The 25724-nt window shown below is 41.1% G+C and overlaps 1 protein-coding gene across 3 annotated transcripts in view; it reads left to right on the top strand.

Moving 5' to 3' along the window:
- LOC128657247 (gastrula zinc finger protein XlCGF57.1-like) overlaps positions 1-25724 on the top strand; it is a 105112-nt gene that overhangs the window by 51771 nt on the left and 27617 nt on the right. The window lies entirely within an intron of this gene.

Consider the following 25724-nt stretch of genomic DNA (forward strand, 5'->3'; position numbering starts at 1 on the left):
GGTAGGGGGCAGATTAAGGTTTTTCAAGGATATTTGGATAACTTCTGTTCAAAATCTATGGATTCAGAGCATTGTCTCTCAAGGGTTTTGAATAGGATTCAGAGTAAGACCTCCTGTGAGAAGATTTTTTTCTCTCACATATCCGGTAAAAGCTCAGGCTTTCCTGAAGTGTGTTTCAGACCTGGAGTCTTCAGGGGTAATCATGCCAGTTCCTCTTCTGGAACAAAGTTTGGGGTTTTATTCAAATCTATTCATTGTCCCAAAGAAGGAAAATTCTTTCAGACCAGTTCTGGATCTGAAAATTTTGAATCGTTATGTAAGAGTACCAACTTTCAAGATGGTGATTATAAGGACTATTCTGCCTTTTGTTCAGCAAGGACATTATATGTCCACAATAGACTTGCAGGATGCATACCTTCATATTCCGATTCATCCAGAACATTATCAGTTTCTGAGATTCTTTTTTCTAGACAAGCATTACCAATTTGTTGCTCTTCCATTTGGCCTAGCAACAGCTCCAAGAATCTTTTTAAAGGTTCTGGGTGCCCTTCTCTCTGTATTCAGAGAACAGGGTATTGCAGTGTTTCCTTATTTGGACGATATCTTGGTACTAGCTCAGTCTTTACGTTCTGCAGAATCTCACACGAATCAACTAGTGTTGTTTCTTCAGAAACATGGTTAGAGGATCAATTTACCAAAGAGTTTCTTGATTCCTCAGACAAGGGTCACCTTTTTAGGCTTCCAGATAGATTCAGTGTCCATGACTCTGTCTCTAACCGACAAGAGACGTTTAAAATTCTTTGCAGCTTGTCGGCACCTTCAGTCTCAGTCATTCCCTTCTGTGGCTATGTGCATGGAAGTTTTAGGTCTCATAACTGCAGCATCGGACGCGATCCCCTTTGCTTGTTTTCACATGAGACCTCTTTAGCTTTGTATGCTGAATCAATGGTGCAGGGATTATACAAAGATATCACAATTAATATCCTTAAATCCCAATGTTCGACACTCTCTGACATGGTGGTTAAATCACCATCGTTTAGTTCAAGGGGCTTCTTTTTGTTCAGTCAACCTGGTCTGTGATCACAACAGATGCAAGTCTCTCAGGTTGGGGAGCTGTTTGGGGATCTCTGACAGCACAAGGGGTTTGGAAATCTCAAGAGGCGAGATTACCAATAAATATTTTTGAACTCCATGCAATTCTCAGAGCTCTTCAGTTTTGGCCTCTGTTAAGAGAGAACCGTTCATTTGTTTTCTGACAGACAATACCACAACAGTGGCATATGTCAATCATCAGGGTGGGACTCACAGTCCCCAAGCTATGAAGAAGTATCTCGAATACTTGTTTGGGCGGAATCCAGCTCATGTCTAATCTCTGCGGTGCATATCCCAGGTGTAGACAATTGGGAAGCGGATTATCTCAGCCGCCAGACTTTACATCCAGGGGAGTGGTCCCTCCATCCAGATGTGTTTTCTCAGTTTGTTCAGATGTGGGGTCTTCCAGAGAGAGATCTCATGGCCTCTCATCTAAACAAGAAACTTCCCAGATACCTGTCCAGGTCCAGGGATGTTCAGGCGGAAGCAGTGGATACACTGACACTTCCTTGGTGTTATCATCCTGCTTACATCTTCCCGCCTCTAGTTCTCCTTCCAAGAGTGATTTCCAAAATCATCATGGAACAATCGTTTGTGTTGCTGGTGGCGCCAGCATGGCCACACAGGTTTTGGTATGCGGATCTGGTTCGGATGTCCAGTTGCCCGCCTTGGCCACTTCCGTTACGGCCAGACCTACTATCTCAAGGTCCGTTTTTCCATCAGGATCTCAAATCATTAAATTTGAAAGTATGGAAATTGAACGCTTAGTTCTAAGTCATAGAGGTTTCTCTGACTCGGTGATTAATACTATGTTACAAGCTTGTAAATCTGTCTCTAGAAAGATTTATTATAAGAGTTTGGAAGACTTACATTTCATGGTGTTCTTCTCATAAATTTTCTTGGCATTCTTTTAGAATTCCTAGAATTTCACAGTTTCTTCAGGATGGTTTGGATAAGGTTTTGTCTACAAGTTCCTTGAAAGGATACATCTCCGCTCTTTCTGTTTTATTTCACAGAAAGATTGCTATACTTCCTGATATACACTGTTTTGTACAGGATTTAGTTCGTATTAATCCTGTCATTAAATCTATTTCTCCTCCTTGGAGTCTTAATTTGGTTCTGAAGGCTTTACAGGCTCCTCCATTTGAGCCTATGCTTTCTTTGGGCATTAAACTACTTTCTTGGAAAGTGTTGTTCCTTTTGGCCATCTCTTCTGCTAGAAGAGTTTCTGAGCTATCTGCTCTTTCTTGTGAATCTCCTTTTCTGATTTTTCATCAGGATAAGGCAGTTTTGCGGACTTCTTTTGAATTTTTACCTAAGGTTGTGAATTCTAACATTAGTAGAGAAATTGTTGTCCCTTCTTTGTGTCCTAATCCTAAGAATCCTTTGGAAAGATCCTTACATTCTTTGGATGTGGTGAGAGCTTTGAAATATTATGTTGAAGCTACTAAGATTTCAGGAAGATTTCTAGTCTATTTGTTATATTTTCCTAGGAAAGGGCAGAAGGCCTCTGCTATTTCCTTGGCCTCTTAGTTAAAGCTTTTGATTCATCAAGCTTATTTGGAGTCGGGTCAAGCCCCACCTCAGAGAATTACAGCTCATTCTACTAGATCAGTCTCCACTTCGTGGGCTTTTAAGAATGAAGCTTCAGTTGATCAGATTTGCAAAGCAGCAACTTGGTCCTCTTTGCATACATTTACTAATTTCTACCGTTTTGATGTATTTGCTTTTTCGGAAGCAGTTTCTGGTAGAAAAGTTCTTCAGGCAGCTGATTCAGTTTGATTCTTCTGCTTTTGATTTAAGTTTTTTTCTTTCAATTGGAAATAAACTTATTTTTTTGGGTTGTGGACTAATTTTTTTCAGCGGTATATGGCTGTTTTTATATTCCCTCCCTCTCTAGTGACTCTTGAGTGGAAGACTCCACATCTTGGGTATTGATATCCCTTATGTCACTAGCTCATGGACTCTTGCCAATTACATGAAAGAAAACATAATTTATGTAAGAACTTACCTGATAAATTAATTTCTTTCATATTGGTAAGAGTCCATGAGGCCCACCCTTTTTATGGTGGTTATGATTTTTTGTATAAAGCACAATTATTTCCAAATTTCCTTTGTTGATGCTTTCTACTCCTTTCTTTATCACCCCACTGCTTGGCTATTCGTTAAACTGAATTGTGGGTGTGGTGAGGGGTGTATTTATAGGCATTTTGAGGTTTGGGAAACTTTGCCCCTCCTGGTAGGATTGTATATCCCATATGTCACTAGCTCATGGACTCTTGCCAATATGAAAGAAATGAATTTATCAGGTAAGTTCTTACATAAATTATGTTTTTCACTCAGGTCCATGTCAGATGTTGGAGATAGACTGTCAGACCTTGAGATGCTGTGCCTGGTCCACAGCATGGATCCTGGAGGGTAAGTCCCTTTTCATTTATTCTAAGGGGGGTCATGCCTAGTAGGCTACGGAGCTCCTTTTAGAAATGGGGACATTTCATAATGGGATCACAGTGTGATACTCCCTTTCTTTTTATCCCTCTGATGAATCTGGGGACAGTAATTACCTCAGTTGGTGGGGTTATTATTTGGAGCAGTAGGGGCTATTATTATGTGTTGCTTAACTTCTTGACTGGAGCACTTGTTTAAGGGTACTCTTTTGGCTCATAACTTTATTACATGTAGATAGTAGCAGGATGTTCGTTTTCAGCTAAGGGGCTGCGGTTTTACTACGTAGCTGATTTTCAGCTTTGCACGCTTTTTTCCCTTGGTGTGAGCAGTCTCAAATTGCGCACCATGTGACTGGGCGCAGTTTCCTGTCGGCTAACCAGATAATTGTTTCTGCGTACAATGAATGCTGCAGACATCGTTGTAGGGAATCTGGAGAAATTCACATCTTCATTCTGGTCCGATTGGGTATACTTGGAGGTGGTAAGTGCCTCAGCCAAGGTTGTAGGTAGAGGTACCACGCTTGCAATAAAGACTTAAAGGGACTGTCGAGTCCAAAAAAAATTAATGATTCAAATAGGGCATGTCATTTTAAACAACTTTCCATTTTACTTTGATTACCAATTTTGCTTTGTTCTCTTGGTATTCTTAGTTGAAAGCTAAACCTTGGAGGTTCATATGCTAATTTCTTAGACCTTGAAGGCCGTCTCTTATCTAAATGCATTTGACAGTTTTTCACCGCTAGAGGGCATTATTTCATGTGTTTCATATAGATAACATTGAGCTCATGCAAGTGAATTTACAGAGAAGTAAGCACTGATTGGCTAAAATGCAAGTCTGTCAAAAGAACTGAAATAAGGGGGCAGGCTGCAGAGGCTTAGATAAAAGGTAATTACAGAGGTAAAAGCTGTATTATTATAACTGTGTTGGTTATGCAAAACTGGGGAATGGATAATTAAGGGATTATCTATCTATCAAAAATTCTGGTGTTGACTGTTCCTTTAATAGAGTGATTTTATTTTATGCTTGACGTTGAGACCTTGTTTTTAGGCCAACTATGAAGGATACTGATATTAATTCCTAAGAGGGTTCTGTCTAAGCAATCACGGTATTGAATCTATGTTTATACTGTGTGGAGACCATGGTATGACCCCTGCACGATTGTGTTCTATCTGCTTAGGTTGAAGTCCAAGAAGGGGTCTAAAACTTTTATTCCTTCTGGCAAGTTTATTATCTCTGAGCCTTCCACCTCTCAGGACTCTATTGTCCAGGAGATGCCTACTCTCTCACCGCAGTCTCCATTTACCCCTATGGCACAAGCAGTGCCCTGTGGCATACCTGTACCTCCGGTTGAAGCTAATTTTTGGCCAGCATCTTTTGCCTCTTAACTGAAATCTGCAGTCTTTGCTGCGCTAAATACCTTACCTACCTCTGGAAAACGTAAGCGAAATATTAAGCATACAGTAGTTCCACTGACCTGGGGGTTAATCTCTCCATTCAGTCTAAACTGACTATCTTATCTCACCTCTTGAGGATGAACTAACGTCTGTGGCATCAGAAGGGGAGCTTTCAGAGTCAGAGATATCTGATCTCTAACTCCTGAGGAACCTAATTTTAGGTTTAAAATTGAGCACCTCTGTTTACATTTGAAGGAGGTATTATCTACGCTAGAAGTTCCAGACGCTAAACTTCCTGAGGAAGCAACCCAAAGTTAGAGACGGTCTATGAGGAGAAGGTCCCTGAGACCTTCTGAGTTCCTGTATGAATGGCAAATATTATTGCTAGGGAATGGGAAAAAAGTGGAACTCCTTTTTTCCCTTCTACCTTTTAAGGAATTGTTCCCTGTCCCTGATTCTCATCTGGAACTTTGGAGCTCCATTCCTAAGGTGGATGGAGCCATTTCTACACTCGCCAAACGTACTACTCTACCCCTAGAAGATAGCTCTTAGTTCAGGGATCCCATGGACAGAAAGCTGGAAGGCTATTTAAGGAGAATGTTTCAGCATATGGGCGTTCTATTTCAACCTGCTGCAGCAGTCACCGCAGTCGCGGGAGCTGCTACTTACTGGTGGGATTCATTATCAGAGTTAAAGTTGACTCTCCTCTAGAGGAGATCCAGGACAGGATTAAGGCTCTTTAAAATAGCCAACTCCTTTATTTGTGACGCTAATATGCAGCTTGTATGTCTGAATGCTAAGGCTTCAGGTTTTGCAGTTCTGTCACGCAAGGCGCTTTGGTTGAAATCTTGGTCCGCAGATATGGTATCCAAGACCAGACTTCTTTCCTTACCTTTTAAAGGAAAGATCTTGTTTGGGCCAGGCCTGGACTCCATAATTTTTACAGTGACAGGATGGAGGGTGCCTTCCTTCCCCAGGACAAGAAGGCGAGACCTAAAGGTCGGCATTCTTCCAATTTTCGTTCTTTTCATTCAGACAAACCTCAAAGGACTTAGTCTTCCTCAAAACCTGAACAGTCTAAGGGTACTTGGAAGCCTAACCAGTCCTGGAACAAGTCCATGCAGACCAAGAAGTCACCAGATACCAAATCTGCATGAAGGACTGGCCCCCAATCCATGAGCGGATCGGGTAGGGGGCAGACTGTCTCTTTTCTTAGTGGCCTGGGTTCAGGACATTCAGGATGCCTGGATAATAGAAGTAGTATCCCAGGGATACTGTTATAAGCTTGTATAATGTGGCTATTCCCAGAGAACCTTAAGTAAAACAGGCTTATACAAAAGGTTATTACCAAGGGAGATAGCTAGTTTACTTAGTACAAGTTCTTTTTATAACACTTTACAAAATCAAAATAAAGTGAATAAAACAGATGAAATGAAGCCTTTGTATATTTTACACAGTTGTAAAGAGTTGTGTTCTTTAAAGATAGAAGGCAGCAAACAAGCAGCTTATTGGTATTGTCTGAGAAAAGTAGAATTTTATAGCAAAGTCTCTTTATAGTTAAGCTTAGAAATGAGAAACTGATTTGCAGTCTGCAGTGTCCATATATCAAGAGGTATCAGGTTACAGCAGGCAGAGTGTGTGATGCAGAGAGAAGGAGAGAGCCAGATTTAACCAGTTGTGAGCACTTTAACAGTTTGTATGTCAGCAGAACTTTGGATAAGAATATATACAGCTAGAGACAATTGTATATAAAATTAATGATACTTGCGAGTGAGTTTAGAACTGCAGAGAGCGAAGTTGGCACTGAGTCAAAATGGATCACAGCAGGGAAGATGTTCTTATTTCCTGGTAGAGGTAAACACTCAGTAATGGAGCTGGCTGGAAAATCAGACTGCAGAGTTAACACAGACTTGCAAGAGTTGCTGCCAAAGACTGTTCCTTGAAGTGTAAAGCAGCAGGAAATGCTTCTTAGGTTTAGAAGCTGGAGAAATGACAACAAGGATTTCCTTTAACAGGTACAAAAGCAGGATCTGTAGATTTTAGCTTTAGAGCTTGAAGCAGAGTGGGAACTACAAACTTCAATTATCAAGCAAAGCACAGGTGTACTGAACACACCTTTAAAGGGAGGTGAAGGAGTGGGTTGGTCTTAGTTCTTAAAGCTACAGGAATATGACAGATCCCCCCTTTCAGGGGCGCCCCCTTCCCGGATCCAAACCTGGTTTGTCAGGATGTAGACGATGGAAGGATGTGAGCAATTGGGGAGCATGTAAGTCCCTAAGGGGTATCCAAGAATCCTCCTCATGACCATACCCTTTCCAATGTACTAGATACTCAATTGTTCTACCCCGGCGGCGCGAATCCAGAATTGATTCCACTTCGAATTCCGTTTGATCTTCTATCAGCTGAGGAGAGTCCTCGATGACTTGAGGAATATTAACATCAGATCCTTGATAGGGTTTAAGTAGAGAAACATGGAAGGATGGGTGTATCCTGTAAGATACAGGTAGATCAAGAATCGCTGCATTAGGGTTGATCATTCTTTTTATCTTGAACGGACCTATGAACTGGTTAGCCAGTTTTTTGCTTGGTACCTTTAATTTGAGGTTTTTTGTTGAGAGCCAAACTCTATCGCCAACTGAGTATTGAGGTGGAGTTAGATGTTTTTTATCAAAATAACTCTTTTGGGTACATTTAGATTTCTCTAAGTGAATCTTTAGGGAAGTCAAAGTTTGTTTCAAATTAGAGACATAATCCAGAGCATAAGGTGATTTTGATGTGGAGATGAAGTTGGGCACAGTGGTTGGATGGTAACCATAAGTGGCAAAGAAGGGTGAGACTTTAGTAGAAGAGTTGATGGAGTTGTTGTATGCGAACTCTGCAAGCGGTAACCATTCAACCCAGTCATCCTGGTTCTGTGAGATATAACACCTTAAGTATTGCTCCAAAGTCTGATTCAGTCTTTCAGTAAGGCCATTAGATTGGGGATGAAATGCTGTTGTCATTCTAGAGGAGATTCTTAACAATTTACATAGTGCCTTCCAAAACCTGGATGTGAATTGAGTCCCTCGATCAGTGACTATAGAGGTCGGTAAACCATGGAGTTTCACAATGTGATCAAATAATGTTTTAGCTGTTGTGATAGCGTTTGGAATTCTCTTAAGAGGTATGAAATGAGAGAGTTTAGTAAGATGATCTATAACCACTAATATGGTTGTGAATGAATTAGATGGTGGTAATTCGACTATGAAGTCCATTCCAATCATGGTCCAAGGGACTTCAGGTATAGGTAATGGTTTTAGTAAACCAAAAGGTCTGTGGTGTTCTTTTTTGCAAGCTGCACATACATGACAATCTGACACAAAGGTAACTACATCTTGTCTTAAACCAGGCCACCAGTAATTCCTTGTTAATAAATCCTGGGTTTTAGTGATTCCAGGATGACCGGACATAGGGTTCGTATGATGTAGATGTAGGATCTCCTTCCTTACAGAAGGAGGAACGTATAACAAATTGTTGTAGAAGTATAAACTTGAAGTGGTGTCCTTTACGCAGCATGATGGAATGGTAGAATCTTTTAGTAAAGCTAATAAAATGTCTTTTTGTAGGCTAGAAGTTACAGCTATAAACTTGGTCGACGGTATAACTGTTTGTTGTTCTTCCTTTTCATTATGTTTAATGAAAGAACGGGAAAGAGCATCAGCTTGGATGTTCCTTGAACCTGGTCTATATGTGATCTGAAAGTTAAATCGGTCCAGGAATAAAGACCATCGGACTTGTCTTGATGACAAGGTCTTGTTTTTTCTAAGATATTGTAAATTCTTATGATCTGTAAGAACTGTAAAAGGTTTGAGTGTCCCTTCCAGTAGGTGTCTCCAGTGTTCCAGGGCACATTTGATAGCTAGAAGTTCCAGGTCCCCCACGGAGTAATTCCTTTCAGCTATAGACAGGAGTCGAGAGTAAAAAGCTACAGGATGTAGGACTGAAGTATCGGTTTGTTGTTGGGAAAGAATAGCACCAATACCAACAGTAGAAGCATCAACCTCTAACACAAATTGAAATTCTGGATTAGGAAGCTGTAGGATAGGAGCTGAAGTAAAACATTCTTTTAAATGCTCAAAAGCTTGTTGGGCTTCTACAGTCCAAACGAGTCGATTCTTACCGGTTAACTTAGTTAGAGGTTGGACAATGGATTAAAATCCTTTGATGAATCTCCTATAAAAATTAGAGAAGCCTAGAAACCTCTGAAGTGATTTCACAGAGGTAGGTACAGGCCATTTGAGTATGGATGTAACCTTCTCTGGATCCATGTTTACACCGTTAGGGGAAATTATGTAACCCAAAAATTTTATTGTCTTTACATGGAATACACATTTCTCAGCCTTGGCATATAGCTGATGTTCTCTTAATCTAGACAAAACCCATCTTACATGTTTTACATGATCAGTTAGATTTTTGGAGTATATCAGAATATCGTCTAGATATATTACAACACACACATCCATTAAGTCTTTGAAAATATCGTTTATGAAAAATTGAAATGTGGCCGGAGCATTAGTTAAGCCGAATGGCATAACATTATATTGAAAGAGACCATAACGGGTTCTAAATGCTGTTTTCCATTCGTCACCGCTTTTTATCCTGATTAAATTGTATGCTCCCTTCAAATCTAGTTTGGTAAAAATGGTTGCATCTGTTAACCGTTCAAGTAATTCAGGTATTAAAGGAAGTGGATACCTATTTTTAATCGTAATAGAGTTTAATGCTCTGTAGTCAATGATTGGGCGTAAGGTCCCATCTTTATTTGTGACAAAGAATATGCCCGCTGCTGCAGGAGAGGTTGATGTAGAAATAAAACCTTTCCTTAAATTATCGTCTAGGTACTCTCTGAGAAATTTTAATTCTTTTTGAGAGAGTGAAAAAATTCGGCCGAACGGTATGATAGACCCAGGTTTAGTATCAATGGGGCAATCATAAGGTCTGTGTGGAGGTAGATTTTCGGCTTCCTTAAGGTCAAATACATCTGAAAAGTCTGAATACTGCAATGGTATATGAGGGTGTAGAGTTTTGATTTCCACACAGGGAAAACAGGTAGCAGAACAGTATGGGGAAGAGAAAGTTACTGTGTTACTGCTCCAGTCTATTTGAGGGTTGTGTTTTCTTAACCAAGGATAACCCAATATTAAGGGGTGTAGTGAGCTAGGAATGATATCAAACGTAATGTATTCTGTATGACCCATGTTACAAGAGACAAGTAAAGGAACAGTATGGTGTGTGATTGGGCCTTTTAAATAAGTAGAGCCATCAATAACCTTCACATAGATAGGGGTTTGCTTTTGCACACAAGGTATTTTATTAGTATCTACAAGGGTTTTGTCAATGAAGCTTCCATAAGCTCCAGAATCTATCAGCGCCTCAGTCTTGAGAAGATGCTGGTCCCACTGTAAAGACAATGTGAAAGTTAATTGTGATTCATGAATGTTATCAGTATTTGGGTCAACTATTAGAATCTTACCCCTTTTTTGCCGGTTCAGAATAGGGCAGGATGAGACACTGTGTTCTTTATTCCCACAGTACATACAGAGGTTTGATATCCTCCTTCTCTGTTTCTCTTCTTGGGATAATGGTCCACGGATGGCCCCAATTTCCATGGGCGCAGGGGCTGTGGAGGTCTTTTCAGAATGAGAGGGTGTAAACCTTTTGAGGTAAGTTTCTGGGTGTTGTTTTTCAGCTCTCCTCTCTCTGTATCGTCTGTCCATGGCTATGCATATCTTTATGAGGGATTCCATGGTGTCTGGAGGTTCAATGCGAGAGATCTCATCCTTAAGATGTTCAGAGAGACCTAAACGGAATTGGTTTTTTAGACTTACAGTATTCCACTGTGAATCTGTAGCCCAGAGCTGAAAATCTGCCACATAGTCCTCAACTGGACGTTTGCCTTGCTTCAGGGTGCGCAAATTTGTTTCTGCGGTTAACTGGGTGTTGCAATCCTCATATAAGACAGCCATCTCCTTAAAAAATTCACTGATAGAATTCAAAATAGGATCATCAGTTTCATAAAACTTATCAGCCCACGAACGGGGATCTCCAGTTAGATAAGAGATGGTAGTACAAACCTTGATCTTGTCAGTATAATATGTCCTGGGCTTCATGGAAAACATCAGCATGCATGCATTTCTGAATTCACGAAAGCGTGTTCTTTCACCAGAAAAAATGCGTGGAGGGTTAACCTGTGGTTCAGGGTGATCAGCCTCTTTCCTTGAAAAGAAATCATTCATTAACCTCTTCAGGGTGTGGTTTTCATTTTTAACTTCAGTCAAACCTTGTGCTAAAATTTCAACTTTCTGGTTTAAGAAAGCTATTTCAATTGCCATTGAGGCAGGATCCATGATTTTTTTTTTTTATATACAAGCTTTAAACTATAATGTATATATGTTAGTAAATTTCTTTATGGCTTGATAATTCTGTTATAAGCTTGTATAATGTGGCTATTCACAGAGAACCTTAAGTAAAACAGGCTTATACAAAAGGTTATTACCAAGGGAGATAGCTAGTTTACTTAGTACAAGTTCTTTTTATAACACTTTACAAAATCAAAATAAAGTGAATAAAACAGATGAAATGAAGCCTTTGTATATTTTACACAGTTGTAAAGAGTTGTGTTCTTTAAAGATAGAAGGCAGCAAACAAGCAGCTTATTGGTATTGTCTGAGAAAAGCAGAATTTTATAGCAAAGTCTCTTTATAGTTAAGCTTAGAAATGAGAAACTGATTTGCAGTCTGCAGTGTCCATATATCAAGAGGTATCAGGTTACAGCAGGCAGAGTGTGTGATGCAGAGAGAAGGAGAGAGCCAGATTTAACCAGTTGTGAGCACTTTAACAGTTTGTATGTCAGCAGAACTTTGGATAAGAATATATACAGCTAGAGACAATTGTATATAAAATTAATGATACTTGCGAGTGAGTTTAGAACTGCAGAGAGCGAAGTTGGCACTGAGTCAAAATGGATCACAGCAGGGAAGATGTTCTTATTTCCTGGTAGAGGTAAACACTCAGTAATGGAGCTGGCTGGAAAATCAGACTGCAGAGTTAACACAGACTTGCAAGAGTTGCTGCCAAAGACTGTTCCTTGAAGTGTAAAGCAGCAGGAAATGCTTCTTAGGTTTAGAAGCTGGAGAAATGACAACAAGGATTTCCTTTAACAGGTACAAAAGCAGGATCTGTAGATTTTAGCTTTAGAGCTTGAAGCAGAGTGGGAACTACAAACTTCAATTATCAAGCAAAGCACAGGTGTACTGAACACACCTTTAAAGGGAGGTGAAGGAGTGGGTTGGTCTTAGTTCTTAAATCTACAGGAATATGACAGATACAGAATAGGGTTCAAATCTTACCCTCCAAGGGGCAAATTTCTCCTTTCAAGACTATCTACAAGACAAGAGAAAATGGAAGCCTTTTTAAATTGTATTCGGGTTATTCGCTCCTTGGGAGTAATTGTCCCAGAAAGAGATCTAGGATTTTACTCAAACCTCTTTGTAGTTCCCAAGAAGGAGGGAACTTGACCAATTCTAGACTTGAAATGTCTCAACAAGTTCCTCAGGGTTCCTACCTTCAAGATGGAGATTATCAGATCTATCCTTCCTTTGATTCAGGAAGGACAGTTCATGACTACAATTGACTTAAAGGATGCATACCTTCATGTTCCAATCCACAAGGATCATTTTCAGTTTCTGAGGTTCGCATTCCTGGACCTACATTTTCAGTTCATAGCTTTGCCATTTGGCTTAGCTACTGCTCCCAGGTTATTCACAAAGGTTTTTGGAGCTCTTCTAGCAGTAGCCAGATCCCAGGGTATCTCTGTGGTTCCGTACCTGGACAATATTTCGGTTCAAGCTCCATTTCTCCAACATAGGTGTGTCCGGTCCACGGCGTCATCCTTACTTGTGGGATATTCTCTTCCCCAACAGGAAATGGCAAAGAGCCCAGCAAAGCTGGTCACATGATCCCTCCTAGGCTCCGCCTACCCCAGTCATTCTCTTTGCCGTTGTACAGGCAACATCTCCACGGAGATGGCTTAGAGTTTTTTAGTGTTTAACTGTAGTTTTTATTATTCAATCAAGAGTTTGTTATTTTAAAATAGTGCTGGTATGTACTATTTACTCTGAAACAGAAAAGAGATGAAGATTTCTGTTTGTATGAGGAAAATGATTTTAGCAACCGTTACTAAAATCCATGGCTGTTCCACACAGGACTGTTGAGAGGAATTAACTTCAGTTGGGGGAACAGTGAGCAGTCTTTTGCTGCTTGAGGTATGACACATTCTAACAAGACGATGTAATGCTGGAAGCTGTCATTTTCCCTATGGGATCCGGTAAGCCATTTTTATTCACACAGTAAATAAGGGCTTCACAAGGGCTTATTAAGACTGTAGACATTTTCTGGGCTAAATCGATCATATTTACACATATTTAGCCTTGAGGAATCATTTAATTTGGGTATTTTTTGTAAAATAATATCGGCAGGCACTGTTTTAGACACTTTATTCTATTGGGGCTTTCCCTAATCATAGTCAGAGCCTCATTTTCGCGCCGGTATGGCGCACTTGTTTTTGAGAACAGCATGACATGCAGCTGCATGTGTGTGGAGCTCTGATACATAGAAAAGTCTTTCTGAAGGCATTATTTGGTATCGTATTCCCCTTTGGGCTTGGTTGGGTCTCAGCAAAGCAGATTCCAGGGACTGTAAAGGGGTTAAATATAAAAACGGCTCCGGTTCCGTTATTTTAAGGGTTAAAGCTTCCAAATTTGGTGTGCAATACTTTTAAGGCTTTAAGACACTGTGGTGAAATTTTGGTGAATTTTGAACAATTCCTTCATACTTTTTCGCAATTGCAGTAATAAAGTGTGTTCAGTTTAAAATTTAAAGTGACAGTAACGGTTTTATTTTATTTTAAAACGTTTTTTGTGCTTTGTTATCAAGTTTATGCCTGTTTAACATGTCTGAACTACCAGATAGATTGTGTTCTGACTGTGGGGAAGCCAAGGTTCCTTCTCATTTAAATAGATGTGATTTATGTCATAATAAATTTAGTAAAAATGATGCCCAAGATGATTCCTCAAGTGAGGGGAGTAAGCATGGTACTGCATCATCCCCTCCTTCGTCTACACCAGTTTTGCCCATACAGGAGGCCCCTAGTACATCTAGCGCGCCAATACTCCTTACTATGCAACAATTAACGGCTGTAATGGATAATTCTATCAAAAACATTTTAGCCAATATGCCCACTTATCAGCGAAAGCGCGACTGCTCTGTTTTAGAAAATACTGAAGAGCATGAGGCCGCTGATGATATTGTTTCTGAAGGGCCCCTACACCAGTCTGAGGGGGCCAGGGAGGTTTTGTCTGAGGGAGAAATTTCAGATTCAGGAAAAATTTCTCAACAAGCTGAACCTGATGTGATTACTTTTAAATTTAAGTTGGAACATCTCCGCGCTCTGCTTAAGGAGGTGTTATCCAATTTGGATGATTGTGATTATCTGGTCATTCCAGAAACACTATGTAAAATGGACAAGTTCCTAGAGGCCCCGGGGCCCCCCGAAGCGTTTCCTATACTCAAGCGGGTGGCGTACATTGTTAATAAAGAATGGGACAGGCCCGGTGTACCTTTCGTACCTCCCCCCATATTTAAAAAATTGTTTCCTATAGTCGACCCCAGAAAGGACTTATGGCAGACAGTCCCCAAGGTCGAGGGGGCGGTTTCTACTCTAAACAAGCGCACCACTATACCCATAGAAGATAGTTGTGCTTTCCAAGATCCTATGGATAAAAAATTAGAAGGTTTGCTAAAAAAGATGTTTGTTCAGCAAGGTTACCTTCTACAACCAATTGCATGCATTGTCCCTGTCACTACAGCCGCGTGTTTCTGGTGCGATGAGCTAGAAAAGGCGATTATTAGTAATTCTTCTTCTTATGAGGAGATTATGGACAGAATTCGTGCTCTTAAATTGGCTAATTCTTTCACCCTAGACGCCACCTTGCAATTGGCTAGGTTAGCGGCGAAAAATTCTGGGTTTGCTATTGTGGCGCGCAGAGCGCTTTGGTTAAAATCTTGGTCAGCGGATGCGTCTTCCAAGAACAAATTGTTTGACATTCCTTTCAAGGGGAAAACACTGTTTGGCCCTGACTTGAAAGAGTTTATCTCTGATATCACTGGGGGCAAGGGCCGCGCCCTTCCTCAGAATAGGTCTTTCAAGGCCAAAAATAAACCTAATTTTCGTCCCTTTCGCAGAAACGGACCAGCCCCAAGTGCTACGTCCTCTAAGCAGGAGGGTAATACTTCTCAAGCCAATCCAGCCTGGAGACCAAGGCAAGGCTGGAACAAAGGAAAGCAGGCCAAGAAACCTGCCACTGCTCCCAAGACAGCATGAGATGCGGGCCCCCGATCCGGGACCGGATTTGGTGGGGGGCAGACTCTCTCTCTTCACTCAGGCTTGGGCAAGAGATGTTCTGGATCCTTGGGCGCTAGAAATAGTCTTCCAAGGTTATCTTCTGGAAGTGATTCATCCTGTTCCATTAAAAGAACGAGGGATGGGGTTCTACTCCAATCTGTTCGTAGTTCCCAAAAAAGAGGGAACGTTCAGACCAATCTTAGATCTCAAGATCCTAAACAAGTTTCTCAGGGTTCCATCGTCCAAAATGGAAACCATTCGAACAATCCTTCCATCCAGAAAGGTCAATTCTTGACCACGGTGGATTTAAAGGATGCGTATCTACATATTCCTGTCCACAAGGAACATCATCGGTTCCTAAGGTTCGCATTCCTGGACAAGCATTACCAGTTCGTGGCGCTTCCTTTCGGATTAGCCACTGTTCCAAGGATTTTCACAAAGGTACTAGGGTCCCTTCTGGCGGTGCTAAGACCAAGGGGCATTGCTGTAGTACCTTACTTGGACGACATTCTAATTCAAGCGTCGTCCCTTCCTCAAGCAAAGGCTCACACGGACATAGTCCTGGCCTTTCTCAGATCTCACGGATGGTAAGTGAACGTGGAAAAGAGTTCTCTATCTCCGTCGACAAGAGTTCCCTTCTTGGGAACAATAATAGACTCCTTAGAAATGAGGATTTTTCTGACAGAGACCAGAAAAACAAAACTTCTAAACTCTTGTCGGATACTTCCTTCCGTTCCTCTTCCTTCCATAGCACAGTGCATGGAAGTGATAGGTTTGATGGTAGCGGCAATGGACATAGTTCCTTTTGCGCGCATTCATCTAAGACCATTTCAATTGTGTATGCTCAGTCAGTGGATTGGGGACTATACAGACTTGTCTCCGAAGATACAAGTAAATCAGAGGACCAGAGACTCACTCCGTTGGTGGCTGTCCCTGGACAACCTGTCGCTAGGGGTGACCTCCCGCAGACCAGAGTGGGTCATTGTCACGACCGACGCCAGTCTGATGGGCTGGGGCGCGGTCTGGGGATCCCTGAAAGCTCAGGGTCTTTGGTCTCGGGAAGAATCTCTTCTACCGATAAATATTCTGGAACTGAGAGCGATATTCAATGCTCTCAAGGCTTGGCCTCAGCTAGCGAGGGCCAAGTTCATACGGTTTCAATCAGACAACATGACGACTGTTGCGTACATCAACCATCAGGGGGGAACAAGGAGTTCCCTGGCGATGGAAGAAGTGACCAAAATCATTCAATGGGCGGAGACTCGCTCCTGCCACCTGTCTGCAATCCACATCCCAGGAGTGGAAACTTGGGAAGCGGATTTTCTGATTCGTCAGACATTGCATCCGGGGGTGTGGGAACTCCATCCGGAAATCTTTGCCCAAATCACTCAACTGTGGGGCATTCCAGACATGGATCTGATGGCCTCTCGTCAGAACTTCAAGGTTCCTCGCTACGGGTCCAGATCCAGGGATCCCAAGGCGACTCTAGTAGATGCACTAGTAGCACCTTGGACCTTCAACCTAGCTTATGTATTCCCGCCGTTTCCTCTCATCCCCAGGCTGGTAGCCAGGATCAATCAGGAGAGGGCGTAGGTGATCTTGATAGCTCCTGCGTAACCACGCAGGACTTGGTAGGCAGATCTGGTGAATATGTCATCGGCTTCACCATGGAAGCTACCTTTGAGACGAGACCTTCTTGTTCAAGGTCCGTTCGAACATCCGAATCTGGTCCTACTCCAGCTGACTGCTTGGAGATTGAACGCTTGATCTTATCAAAGCGAGGGTTCTCAGATTCTGTTATTGATACTCTTGTTCAGGCCAGAAAGCCTGTAACTAGAAAAATTTACCACAAAATATGGAAAAATATATCTGTTGGTGTGAATCTAAAGGATTCCCTTGGGACAAGGTAAAGATTCCTAGGATTCTATCCTTTCTTCAAGAAGGATTGGAGAAAGGATTATCTGCAAGTTCCTTGAAGGGACAGATTTCTGCCTTGTCTGTGTTACTTCACAAAGAGCTGGCAGCTGTGCCAGATGTTCAAGCCTTTGTTCAGGCTCTGGTTAGAATCAAGCCTGTTTACAAACCTTTGACTCCTCCTTGGAGTCTCAACTTAGTTCTTTCAGTTCTTCAGGGGGTTCCGTTTGAACCCTTACATTCCGTTGATATTAAGTTATTATCTTGGAAAGTTTTGTTTTTGGCTGCAATTTCTTCCGCTAGAAGAGTTTCAGAATTATCTGCTCTGCAGTGTTCTCCTCCTTATCTGGTGTTCCATGCAGATAAGGTGGTTTTACGTACTAAACCTGGTTTTCTTCCAAAAGTTGTTTCTAACAAAAACATTAACCAGGAGATAGTCGTGCCTTCTTTGGGTCCGAAACCAGTTTCGAAGAAGGAACGTTTGTTGCACAATTTGGATGTTGTTCGCGCTCTAAAATTCTATTTAGATGCTACAAAGGATTTTAGACAAACATCTTCCTTGTTTGTTGTTTATTCTGGTAACAGGAGAGGTCAAAAAGCAACTTCTACCTCTCTCTCTTTTTGGATTAAAAGCATCATCAGATTGGCTTACGAGACTGCCGGACGGCAGCCTCCTGAAAGAATCACAGCTCATTCCACTAGGGCTGTGGCTTCCACATGGGCCTTCAAGAACGAGGCTTCTGTTGATCAGATATGTAGGGCAGCGACTTGGTCTTCACTGCACACTTTTACCAAATTTTACAAGTTTGATACTTTTGCTTCTTCTGAGGCTATTTTTTGGGAGAAAGGTTTTGCAAGCCGTGGTGCCTTCCATTTAGGTGACCTGATTTGCTCCCTCCCTTCATCCGTGTCCTAAAGCTTTGGTATTGGTTCCCACAAGTAAGGATGACGCTGTGGACCGGACACACCTATGTTGGAGAAAACAGAATTTATGTTTACCTGATAAATTACTTTCTCCAACGGTGTGTCCGGTCCACGGCCCGCCCTGGTTTTTTAATCAGGTCTGATGATTTATTTTCTTTAACTACAGTCACCACGGTATCATATGGTTTCTCCTATGCAAATATTCCTCCTTAACGTCGGTCAAATGACTGGGGTAGGCGGAGCCTAGGAGGGATCATGTGACCAGCTTTGCTGGGCTCTTTGCCATTTCCTGTTGGGGAAGAGAATATCCCACAAGTAAGGATGACGCCGTGGACCGGACACACCGTTGGAGAAAGTAATTTATCAGGTAAACATAAATTCTGTTTTTTTTCTTTGGCAAGATATCACACAGAGCCTCTTCTGTGTCTTCTCCGAAATCACAGATCGAAGATAAATTTAGAAAAAGAGTTCCCCGTTTCCCAGTATCAGGTTTGTTTTTCTCAGAACGATCATCGACTCAATCTCCATTAGTTTTTTTTCTGATAGATCAGAGATGTTCCAAGCTGGTTGCAGCATGTCTTTCCCTTCAGTCCACCCTAAATCCTTTGGTGGGTTAGTGCATGGACGTAATTGGTCTCATGGTGTCTTCCATAGACATTATTCCGTTTGCACACCTCCATCTCAGACTTCTACAACCATGCATGCTAAGGCAGTGGAACGGCGATCACCTAAATATTTCTCAACAAATGGTTCTGGACTATCTGACGAGAGACTGTCTCTCTTGGTGTCTCTGTCAAGATCACCTGGCCCTAGGCAATTGCTTCTTGACCATCCTGTGAGATTGTGACTATGGGTGCCAGCCTCTCAGGCTGGGGAGCAGTCTGGGGTCCAAAATGGCTCAGAGGACGTGGTCCCAAGAAGAATATTCTCTTCCGATCAATATCTTGTAACTTCAGGTGATTCACAATGCTCTAGGGGCATGACCCCAGCTCTGTTCTGCCCGGTATATAAGATTCCAATCAGACAATGTAACCTTGGTGGCTTACATCAACCACCAGGGAGGAACAAAAGTTCCCTTGCAATGATGGAAGTGTCTCAGATTCTTCAACGGGCGGAATCTCACAACTGCCTTCTTTCCGTGATTCACATCCTGATGGTGGACAACTGGGAAGCGGACTTTCTCAGCAGACAGTCCTTTCACCCGGGGAGAGGGCTCTCCACCCAAGGTGTTTTCTGAAATAACTCTCAGATGGGGAGTTCCGGAAATAGACTTTATGACTTCTCGTCATGTGACGACCAGGGTTAACCAACCCTGCGCCAGTCACTTGTTTGGCACTTAAAGGGTCTGTTAACTCTTTCTACTGTCACTAATCTGTCACAGTTTAGCCACTCCAGGAAAGACTGTGACTTAGTTCAGTGGGTGCAAGGGTTAACAACACTCTCTAATCTGTACTAGACTCAGAAAAATTCCATAAACTCCTCTTTACTGTCACCCACAATAAACTAAATAAACTATCTCTAAGCTGCTGCCACCACTTATGATTTATTAAAGGGGAAATCCTAAGAAAAAACCCAGACTTACACATTAGATTACAATTTAGCAAAAAATAACCTAAGATCACAGTACTAATACTACCAGTCTCTTTCAGTAACGTGGTTTAAATATTAGACAAAGGCAAGAAACTTAATAACTGAATTATTTATTATGTGAAAGATTAGCACAATGCATTATTAATAAAAAGATGTTAACAAATAGAATTACACAAGCAAACAGTTTTAAAATAAAAAGGAGAAATAACAGAAACCTTACACTTTACTAGGTTTGGTATCTGTCCCAGGGAGATGGGTCAGAAAGATTAATTTACGCTGCAGCAGCCTCCCAAGTAGAATAAACACTTGAAAATGTTAAAACATAAAATTTGATATGTTTCCAGAAGATCAAGTTGCTTGACCCACCCTCTTTCCAAGAGCTAGGAAACCCCTCTCTTTTACGACAGTCAATAAAACTCGGCACCTTTGGCTGAAATCATAGAATACCTTACAACTTCTGATAGGTATATTCAGCACATTCACCTATATAAGCAACTTCCCAGGGATATCCTGAGAATTATTTTAGTACCAAATATGACATGGTTGTCTTATTTCCCTCATCTAGTGTCATAAGTTTAAAAGCATATCTTAAATTGTACCAGTGTTCTCTTACTGAACTTATCTGCTCTGGGGAGAGGGCACTGCTTATTGTCTCTTGAGCTGACACTGTTTTATTGGCTTTCTGCATCAATGAATCTACAATAACAGTTAGTCAAGGGGAACTCTGAAACTATTTATAAGGGGAGTCTGGTTTTATTAAAGGATACACAAACCGCACTTTTCCTCTGAAGAAAAATCACATGTTTTTAGCACACAGGCTAAAGAGAATTAACTCCTTAGCATCTAAATCATGAGATATTCATTACACGTCTCAATACCAAGCTACCCAGGTACGGTTGGAGATCAAGGGATCCTCAGGCGGAATTAGTAGACGTGTTAGTGGTACCATGGAGGTTCAATCTCGTGTCCTTTTCCTCCATTGGCACTTCTCCCTCAAGTAGTGGCTCGCATCAAGCAGGGGCAGGCTCCATTGATTCTAATAGCACCATCCTGGCCTTGAAGGACATGGTTTGTGGATCTAATAAGAATGTCCTCCTCCCCTCCGTGGAGGTTACCTTATAGAGCGGACCTTCTGATTCAAGGCCCATTTGTATGTCAAAATCTAGATTCTCTGAGACTGGCTGCGTGGAAATGTAATGCTTAGTTTTATCCAAGAGAGGTTTCTTGGATAGCGTTATAGACACTTTGATCCAGGCTCGCAAGCCAGTCACTCGCCCTATTTACCACAAGGTGTGGCATACTTACCTTCATTGGTGTGAGGAAGTTAGTCTTCCATGGCACAAGGTGAAGGTTGCCCAAATCCTGATGGTCTATTTGCAGAAAATTAGCGTATCTTCCTGACATGCAGTCCTTTGTCCAGGCTCTGACTAGAATCATGTTTTGCAGCAAGCTCCGTTTGAACCTATGCATTCGGTTAAACTTAAGCTTCTATCCTGGAAGGTTTTGTTTTTGATGCTCGCAGAGTCTCTGAGTTACCTGCTTTGCAGTGTGAACCGTCTTACCTTATTTTCCATGCTGATAAGGCGGTATTACATACTAAGTTAGGTTTCCTACATAAGGTAGTCTCAAATCGCAAAATCAATCAGGAAATTGTTGTTCCTTCCTTTTGTCCTAATCCTTCGTCCTCGAAGGAACATTTGCTCCACAATCTGGATGTTGTACGTGTCTTAAAATTCTATCTTCAGGCTACTAAGGACTTAAATCCTCATCTTTGTTTGTGATGTATGCTGGTAAACGCAAGGGCCAGATGGCCACTGCGACTTCCTTATCTTTCTGGCTGAGAAGTATCATCCGCTTGGCTTATGAGAAGGCTGGACAACAGCCTCCTGAAAGGATAATGGCTCATTCCGCTAGAGCAGTTTCTTCTTCCTGGGCTTTTAAGAATGAAGCTTCTATGGATCAGATTTGTAGGGCGGCTACCTGGTGCTCCTCACATACTTTTTCAAAGTTCTATAAATTTGATGTTTTTACTTCTTCTGAAGCAGATTTGGGAGAAACGTGTTATTGACTGTGGTGCCCTCAGATTAGGGTCTGCATTTTTTCTTTTTTTTGCCCTCCCGTTTTATTAATTCAGTGTCCTCTGGAGCTTGGGTTTTGTTTCCCAACAGTAAGGAATGAAGTCATGGACTTTCCCTGGATTGGAAAGAAAACAAAAATTATGCTTACCAGATAAATTCCTTTCTTTCCTGGCAGGGAGGGTCCACGACCCCACCCGTAATATTTTTTGGGTGCCTTCCCTTTATTTTTTTCTTTTGGCACTTCTATACCCTAATGTTTCTCCTGCTTTTCCTTGTTCCCTCAGCCAAATGACTGCGGGGATATTTATAGCCTTTAGCTGGGGTGTCTTTGCCTCCTCCAGATGTTGATATTCCCAACATTAATGATTGAAGTACTGGACTCTCCCTGCCAGGAAAGGAATTTATCTGGTAAGCATAAATTTAGTTTTACCAATGCCGGCGAAGCTGTGCTAGTTAAACCCTTAACAACTATAGATGTACAGGGTACATCTGTCATTAAGGGGTTACGTAAAGGGAATATTCTGTGATTGTGTAATTTTGTCTCATGTAAATAAGTTCTATTTTCTTCGATGGTTACACAGCCGACACAAGTCAGTGTGCAGCTGATGAAGCATGTATGAATAACTAAGGGATAGATTACAAATGAAGCACAAAAATATAGTCACTAACTACAGTTACAGTTAAATATGTAGTGCTTCTATTCTTGTTCTCGTATAAGAAGTTTAAAGTAATATGTTATCGCCAGAGCCAAAGCTTCAGGCGCTGGAGGTCGGATAACTTATAACTTTGTATGCAATATTTTTTTTTAATAATTTTTATTATACAGTGTTATGAGTGTTACTGGACTTTTTTTTTTTGCAAAACAGTTAACCAGAGCTCTGAGGACGTGGTAATCATTCTGTTGTAAATTGAGATTGCACTCATGCGATCGCGTTTACTTTCAGCTTGTAATATGAGCGGAAAACTCGATATGTGCAAACACCTGTGATATACCACTTATCGCTTGCGCGTAACTGTTAGCGGTCCACTTGTAATCTGGCCCATATACTTCTTTCAACCTCTTCTACTATGTTACCTGACCTAAAGGCAAATCTCCTGCTCTATATAATTAATGCTTTATGGGTTTTAGATGAAAATATTTGTAAGAATAAAAATAAAATAATTAACATGTAATGAAGGATATGTTTAAATAAGTATAATGTAATGTGGGGGTATACATATCCCCATTAAAATAAAAGCTGTTTTGAATTATTTAAATGAATTAGACACTGATATTATGTGCCTATATGAGCCTACAAAAGACAAACCTATCATAGACTGAACATCAAAAATTGAACAGGGGAGATATAACAGATGTTGTCTCTTCATCTTTCTCCATATTGTCTAGAGGAGTTGCTAGACTATTTAATAAAGTATTAAATAGTAAAAACCCTAAATTATCCCAATGGCAACTATTTAATAATAAAACTTTCAGTTGAGGGCAAAAAATGTGTTTTTACTGTATGTAATCTATATGGCCCTAACAATCAAGGCTAGCTTTTGTTCTAAACTAGAAAATAAATGTCTTTTTGAGATACAGACATTATAATGGCAGTGGACTTTAGTATTACCCCAAACCTTAAAATAGACAGAAAACAAACTTCCAACTTGAGAGCTAAATATGAATTTAAAAAAAAAACACAGGGTCACTTAAAGGGAAATTATACGCCCCCCCCCCCCAAATATGGGCTATTTAAATAAAGCACCAAAAGAAGATAACATTTGTAATTGACATGCATCAGCAATTTTGCTGCTAAAGCTTGTAAAAATCATGATAAACCTTGGAGGGATTTCACTAAACTAAGAATTCATACGTAATACACACAGCTAGACAGCAAGACTTTTTCACCTCACTCCCTAACTAGTGTCCTTACAGCCAGCCCTGTCTTTGTAATTGCTAATGCATGTCAATTACAATCCCCTCACCTAGCTCCCTTTCGCTCTCTGACTGCTCCATAGCATTCTGTAGATAAAGGCTGAATATTTCACAAACAGCTCTGTGAAATTTGATCCTGTGATATTTTACAGAGCTGTTTGGGAAATATTCAGAGTGAGGACATAGGCTGGATCGTCTGAAACCTTTAGTAGGCAGATCCGCTACTAACATTTTATACAATGTATATTATATAGAGCTGTGAGTGTGTTCTTCATGTCAGGTGCCGTAAACAGGGGAGGGGGGAAAGATTCCACCACATTTTTACAGAGCAGGAGAACCCAAGCATGACTGTTAGAGTGTAAAAGGTTTTAGGTTAGACAGTGGGGATTTAACTCATGTTCACCTTTTACACCCTCTAACAAGTCTGATGTCTGCATTATCTAATTAAGCAGTGAGCGGCTGAGATTCCACATTTTTATGCTGCTTTGGGGGGAGTGTTTTTGTTTTTCAGACCACACAGGCTATCTCCAGCATGAGAAAGCCGGTGTTCTATCTGTTTTTCATACCTGATAGCCTGTGCCGTCTGTGTATGTGAAGCATTACAAACACTCCCCCCAAAGCAGCATAAAAGAAAAAATGTGGGTTGAGTATCCCTTTAAGGAAGTATTGTATTGAAGGAAGGCACCACAATCTCCTGATTGATATTGCAACCTTAGATAAGAATCTTTACTTAGTACGTAAAACTGCCTTATCCGCATGGAAAATAAGATAAGGAGGATCATACTGTAAAGCAGACAATTCAGAAACTCTGCGAGCAGAAGAAATAGCCAACAGAAACAAAAAATTCCAATACAAAAGTTTAATGTCAACAGAATGCATAGGCTCAAACAGAGCCTGTTGAAGAATACGAAGAACAAGATTTAGTCTCCAAGGGGGGAGCAACAGGTTTAAACACAGGCCTGATTCAAGCAAGAGCCTGAACAAAAGACGGAGCTTATTTGCAATGGGAACCCTGGTAAACATATTCTGTGTGTTTACCAGGGTTCCCATAGCAACTAAGCTAACCAGTATTGGATACACATGATCCCTATAAATATCCCTCCAATCAGTTTCCACTATGTTGTTTTATATAGCAAGTTTATGTTCATTATTTTTATTCAATAGATTGAGGAAACAGCCCCATAGAGGCGGAGAAACGCGTAAAGTATTTTTTTAAATTGTACACTTGCTGCTGTGTTTTATCTGGGGACAATCTTTACCCCTGATTCTTTTGGGAATTATTTTTGTATTTGTTGAACCTTTGGAATCAGTCAGCTGGGCGACTGAGAAGCTCCAGCCTGCGTTCATTGCACCTGGAGGTGCTTTGGAACATGTAAGTGTACCTATTTCCCTTATACAAACATCCTTGTATCAAACTGTGCTGTACTCTGTTGGCTCTGTTTCTTTCTATATAGGAATATCTTGGATTCCACAAGCAAGGATTACTCCTTGAACTTCTGGCTGCGTTTATCCAGTTTGCTGGGCAACTGTGAGGTTCCAGTCTGCTTTCTTGCACCCTAGGGTGCTGTCTGTTAGTATCTTTTTACTTACTTGAATCCACCCTGTGTGTTTGGTATTAGGCCATTGGGCACATCTGTGTTCTCTTCTAGACTCCTTGTCCCCACCCCCGATGATTGATATATGCTTGAGACAGGTTCTGAGAGCCATCAGGAGAGAAAATCTCTAGTTGCCTGGTCCAGATTGATCAATTGGGACAAATCAGAATGATCGCCGTTACACTGTCTGGGCATACATAGTTGTAGTGGTCTCAGATGAATGCGCTCAAAAGGAATAATATCCATGGCAGCTACCATAAGACCCAATACCTCCATACATTGAGCCACAGAGGGCCATACAGTGTATTGTAAAGAAGTACAGAAGTTTTAACT

Source organism: Bombina bombina, chromosome 4 (assembly GCF_027579735.1).
Source record: "Bombina bombina isolate aBomBom1 chromosome 4, aBomBom1.pri, whole genome shotgun sequence".
Classification (NCBI taxonomy): Eukaryota; Metazoa; Chordata; class Amphibia; order Anura; family Bombinatoridae; genus Bombina; species Bombina bombina.